We start from the raw sequence: 6,910 nt of genomic DNA on the forward strand, positions 1-6,910 counted from the left end.
TCTTACGAATCGGTAAAGGTATTCTCAAATCAGTTTTGGACCGGACTGGGTCTCACGGGTTACTGGTCCAACCGCCCAGTTCTTCGGGTTTACTGTTTTTTTAACATGTTTGTGGGTCACTATTGACCAAGACCGTTTTTCTTACTGGTTGGGTTACCGGTTCAACCAGCCGGTCCGGCTGGGTTTTGAAACACTAGTTTCGGCATACCAAATCCTAATTTAGACAAAGTTTCCAGGCGCCGACAGAAGGTATCCATAATCAACGTCTATCCTTCCACATGAGATGCAATCTCAGCCATCCAAGTTTGCCACCGGGTTGACAGACTTGTGGCAACTTTCAAGTGACCAGCCGGCTAAAATTAATGGCCATGGCTACGCCAAGCGCCACTTGCACCACCGTGCCACTGGCATGCACGAGTCATGCCAGCCATGCCGCATTGCTACTGGCGTGCATCAAAATGCCACTGCGCCATCTTCAGACGCCAACACAAGGTAGCCACAATCAACGGCTACCCTTATTCATAAGATGCGATCTCAGCCATCGAAGTTCGCCACCAAGCAGGCGAGCTTGTGACAAGTTTTAGGCGACCAGCCAAGACGAGCCTAATAGCATCACATTCTATTTACCTGCGGCAAGCCTCTCAATTTCAACTTGCCACACGCAGCAAAGTGCTACATGTTTTCCACGAAAACACTCGAGACATCAAAACATGTCACAAACTGGGGAATATTCATCAGGGTATTGGTATGGCGGTTTACAGCGTGCGGCGTGCAATACGCCCATTACAAGAAAGTGTTGTAAAGCGAGGCGGTTAGTAATGACAAGAAGTAATGGTGAAACGTATCCTTCATTATGGAAACATCAATTCCAGGCGTTACCCGTTACTCTTTTCTTCCACCACTCAACCGTTTTCACTTCCTACGAGACCAGGGTACGTTTTACTGCGACTTGTATAAATAGGTCTCACCTATTTCCACCAAACAACAAGTTTTTGGTCAGAGAACAATACACATCCAGAAATCATCTGATAGCTTTTCACTCAGCTAGCCATTCCAATTTTCTGATACAATTCACAAAACGCCACACTTCCAGAATCAACGATTCTGGTCTCAACACTTTCTTCGCTTCCTCCCTAAGACCAACCCTTCTCCTTCACTTTGTCACCGAGACAAGCCTGGAACAGCCATTTCTTGGTTTAGACCAGATTTGTACAGATTGATCTCTCGAATCAAAAGTACTCCCGTGCAGTACATTGTTTAGGGTTTAGACTCGTTTCTCATCCACACACACGAATTTACCAAAATCAGCAGAAACCGTTTTCATCCTCAAACAAAAGCATAACTCCTTCAGATGGCGTTTTCTGTCAGGCAAGTAAAATAGTTGTCTCGATCCCGTCCTACACACCTAATGCTCTACAAATATTTTGTGTTCCGGCACAAAGCCTCCGGCCTTGTATTATGTCTTGTACAATACCCTTCTTCATCTTGGTGAACCAAGACTTGAACGATCATAGCCTTTATTTGCATCCCGAAACCAACTTTAATTCTCACTAATTCTCAATCTCCCACCGGGAGCCAAATGTTTTGGTGTATACAATAAAAAAATTCGAACTCTAAAATATTTGGTGACCACAATGAGAGATTGATTTTTCAGTTACAATCATGATTGGTTTGCTGAGTTTTCAATTCTTCTAAATTCATCCTCTGCGAGGAAAGAAAATATCAATGGGTTTAGTTTGAGAGAGGAAAATATAAAAAGTTTGAGATATGTATTTCTTGGAAGTTGAAATTCTTGCGTTCTATTTATAGATTTCTTGGCATTAAACGTGTATACTCTCACGGACGAAGATAAAAACCGCATTTAGTATTTTAGCTTCTTAGGCTTTTGGCAGTTATAGCAGTTCCTGTTGCGGATGGATTTTTATGCAGAAATAGCATTTTTTTTGTCGTGACTGTGGTGTGCTCTTACCTATACCTTTCCGGCGGTTTGGTATATAGGCTCCAAAGGTCAATGCCCTAGGGAAAATCCACCACTTCTAACTTGGGAGGTAGATTGGATAGCCACTCCACTGGGGATGGCTCCAATAACAACAAACACCTTTAGCTTGCTCAGAAATGAAGATAAAGAGGGAATTGGAGAACTGGATACCAACATCACTTTCACGATTTTGTTGTCAGAGATATCAATGGTGCACAATTTAGCAAATGCAATAGCTAGGACTTGCCCATTCAGTCCTTGTCGTTCCACATTAAAATTGGTTTCCTTCAGTTGAGAGTGCCCATGACTTAATACTCAGGCCTTTCAAAGAGAAAAATATACTACAACTATTTTAGGAAAATATATTAAAATATTTGGCGACCACAGTGATACATTGATTTATTGGTTGCAATCATGGTTGAAATTAGAAGGATACGGTCCACTACAGAGACCTAGAACCCCATTAACCACCCAGATGAACCAAAAAACTGACCAATCATTTGGTTAATAGGGATCCTTCCTAGTTTCAACATCAACTTAAAAATCAATATCCCACCGTGATCCCAAAATGTTTCTGGGTAAACAATACTTGTCTAAAATCTCTTATAAAAGCAGAGAAAGAGTGAAATGTGTATGTGATTATCTGAAGTTGAATTGCTATTTTTCTTGGATGATGGGTTGCTAATCTATCTATAAATAGCACGGAAGAAAATTATAGATCTTAAAATTTTTCTATCGGATAGAAACTTAGGATTGGTCAAGCATGTATATATATAAAAAAATGGATATACAATTATACATGTACGATACTCCGAATCTTAGCCGTAATAGATGCAATTTGTTAAACGTTCAAAGACCGAGCTTTGCGGACCTGATAGATGTGCAACTGCAACTACGTGTTGATTTCCTGATTTTGATCGCAATTCGTAACCAATTATCGGCAGCTGTCCCAAGCAATTGCATTGCCCAACTCTAGCATCTACCAGACATTTTCAAAACGTCCTTCTAACTTAACAGCTAGCACTACGGTGCTGGTTATCCCTTCCCTATCCCTTAAATATAGGGAAGGGATGACACATGGAAGGCAAGCTTGTTATGGTGTCTTCTCATCCCTTTCCTACATATAACGGATACTCAGTACGCGTATGAATAGTGTCAAACGGGTACTGAGTAGCCGTTTTTTTTAATAAAAAAATATTTATCTAGGTGAAAAAGATTTTTTAGAATAAAAAAAAGATATCAAATATGTAAAAGAAAAAGGGTTTTAGTAAAAAAGGGAGTGAAAAAGAAAAGTTTTAAGGTAAAACTTTAAAAACCAGAAAAAAATACGGATATTCAATATTCGTAAAGTGCAAAAAAAATACGGGTATTAAGTACCCGTGTGATTTCCCTTCCCTACAAGGATGATCAGATCTGATAAGGCAAGAAGAGAAATAGATTGATATCCCTACTCATGTAGGGATATAGGAGACCATAGGAGATGGAAATTTGGTGTTTTCAGGGATAGAGAGGATAAGGAAGGGATATTCCTCTCCATAGTGCTAGCTCTAAAAACTCTTCACTAAAAAATAAATAAACAGCTTTATGTCTGCTTCATGCATCAATAATTCTACGCATGATTCACAAGTTACTTACATGCTGATATAATATTACAGGGGGTTAGTCCACGAGTGAGTTGGAGGGGGTTTAATGTATTTTGAATCTTGGGGATTTTTAGGGAGTGTAAGAGAGTATAGGGAGTTTGAGAGAGTTTGGTGTGTTGAGTGTAGGGAGTTTGAGAGACTCTCCCAAAATCTCTACTTTTTTGAGAGATTTGGAGTGAGGCAAAAATACACTATAAACTCCCTAGAACTCCCCAAAAAAACAAACTCCCTATCATTCTAATATTTACCACTAACAGGGAGTTTAAGAGTTTCTTTCAAACTCCCCACGATTAACGGGGTTTTTTAGGGAGTTTGGGAGACTCTTCTAAACTCTCCCACGACTAACGGGAATTTTGAGAGACTCCCTCGAACTCCCTCACGACTAACGGGAAAAAACACAACTACACCCAACTCCCTTGAGGACTAACATCCTGTTAGTTTAAAAAACTATGTTATAAAAGCTACTTAATTTGTGCTTGAATAGGTTTTCATTTTCTTCAAAGGTCAAGCTTTCAAAAATGACTTTAAATTACTACTATATATGAGAGATGTTGGAGAAAGTTGAATGCAAATTTAACCCAACCAAACTGGGCACTATTGCAAACATAATAAACATGTCTTCCAATTGTATTTCTATTACTGTGACGGGTAAAAACAATGAAAACTCTTTGTTGGAAAATTTGGGTATGAAATCGAAACATCGATGGTTTGAAGATGCGTAATCGCTTTCCTTAAAACGTTATTTGCTCCTGTTTATTAAGAATTTGTTGCGAAATTAAGTGCAAACCGTTTCTCATGATATAATAAAGCCTTTGAGTAACCGGCGATCAACAACAATCGACGAATCACCCTTGAACTATAATCAATATTATTTCTCGTTTAAAAAAGAGGGAGAAGAGAATTTTTAGTGCACTTTCAAGTATTACTTGAACCTTTTTATAATTTGCAGAGGACAAGGACATGTCTCTTCAAAACTCGTGGAAAAGGCATCAGTAAAACCCATTCTCAGTGGACATGTCTCTTAGTTATCAATGATACCTATTCAATATAGGCATGTCTCTTAGTTATCAATGACACATATTCAATACAGACATGTCTCTACAATTCCAATTCCAAATTGAAACGTCCGTAACTAATTTATGCCTCTTTAAAGCAAAACAGTTACATTATGTCTTTTCCCCTCAATCTTGTAGGTTTTCTTCGTTAACCAAAACATATATTTAATCTACCATACTTGAATATTAATCAGATATTCAACAATCCCTCACCAGATTAAATATATAAGTCAAACGAGTAATGTGATGATTCTATATATAGACAAAGGTGTCACGAAGATTAAACTTTTGCTTAGCGTAAACGTTTCAATGTTATATCGAAGTTGATGGTGGCCTTGGATTTAACTCTCTACTCATATATGACACAGCTGGAAACACCACACACATGGTATCATTAATACCTTTAATGAGTTCGATTTTTGCTTCGCACTATTATGGCCTTGTGCTTGCCTGGTTTCATGAGAAATTCCAAGAGAACCTCACTCTTATGAGAAGCGGCACCACTTCTATGCTCACATAGGTGAATTCCTTCCAGTTTTCCCGTTATTTTGAAAACTTGTTCACAAAGAACTGGACTTCATTAAAACTACTAAATCAACTTCTATTCATAACGGAACATATCAACACCCGTTTTCACAATTGGGATTCAAAATTTAAGTGTTGAAACTAATCACTTGATGTGTGTCGTGAGTGCAATCAAATTAGATCACTTATTTCCACATAATTAACTGGTAATATAATGGAAGTAAGGATCGTTCCAACGAAGAGCAGTGATTTTTAGTTGTCAAAGTGTCACAAAGGGGGGTTTCGTCTTAAATTTCGAACAAAGTAAATAAAAGAAATTGAAAATATTAAGTTGTAAGCAATAGAGAGAGATATGATCGAGGAATCCTTCTTCGTTAATAAACCGTCAATGAGTTATTATAGTTTCCTACTTGTCGTTAATCATAGATTATCACCAACCGTGGAATAACATCTAAATCATTGTTATCCCCTAAATTCCTTATATCACTGGATACGGAAGTTCTCGCCTACCAGATTCTATTCGTCTAAACCACCTAGTAGTAGATCACTCAAGGTGTAATTTAGTTGAATGCTTTATCTTTGGTGAATTTATAGGTTGATCCTACTAGTTAGACTCTTAGATCATGGTCTACTTTTTAGTGTTTTTATACACACAATCGGTACACAGAATCCCTCTGCAAGGTTTCGTGTTCTCTACTTGTGTACAAGTTATTCGACGATTACTTATCTCCTAACTCAATACTAGCAATAGATTGAAGCAACAAATCAATTTAGTTGGCCACCTAAATAATCTATCAATCAATCATAAATATTTAAATAGTATAAAAAATCGATAATCATGTGAAGAACTTCAAAGTAGATTAATATAATAACTCAAATCTTGTTTAGAACTTAGAATTCATCCTCAATCAATAGGTGTTTAGCTACTCATGGATGTAGAAACACCCATGATATACATATAAGAAAAGGTTAGAGATATCGTTATGATTGAGAATCGCTCCGAAATCCTAGATTTCGCTCCGTGTGATTTTTCTCCTCTTCAAGACTTATAATTTCATGACTTATTGATATGATATCATTTTACATAACCTGACACCTTTTTATAGGTTTACATTGCTTGGTCTTCACGTATTCCGAAACTCAAATGTCCAGGCCAATCGGTCCAAGTTAACTACTCCAAATTCAGATTTTCTTTTTGGAAAATAAAGGTGAATTTGTTCTCTTTAAAAGTTTGGGTGAACCACTCAAATCGGACTCCATATGAAGTCTCGGGAGCTGTTTTCCTGACAACTACGCAGTCAGAATTTTCTGACGAAAATTCGTCAAAACTTTCATTATAGATTTAGGATTTTGTAAAATTCAATATGGGAATGCAATATATGATATGAAAAACTAAGAAAACTAAAAACAAAAGGGACAGAGATACAAAACCGATGGGTTGCCTCCCATTTAGCGCTTAGTTTAATGTCCGCAGTCCGACTTGGCATTCCGTCAATGACTCCTCCATAGGGAGATTATCATGAAATTCTTGCACATCCATATCCACATAAGCAATGTTTTCATAATACATCTTCAAACTATGCCCGTTCATCTTTAAATTTGTTCCATCTCTAAGATTAGAAATTTCAATTGCGCCATGAGAATAAACATTAGTAACAACATATGGTCCAATCCATCTGGACCTTAGCTTACCAGGAAATAAAATTAAA

Source organism: Papaver somniferum, chromosome 5 (assembly GCF_003573695.1).
Source record: "Papaver somniferum cultivar HN1 chromosome 5, ASM357369v1, whole genome shotgun sequence".
Classification (NCBI taxonomy): domain Eukaryota; kingdom Viridiplantae; phylum Streptophyta; class Magnoliopsida; order Ranunculales; family Papaveraceae; genus Papaver; species Papaver somniferum.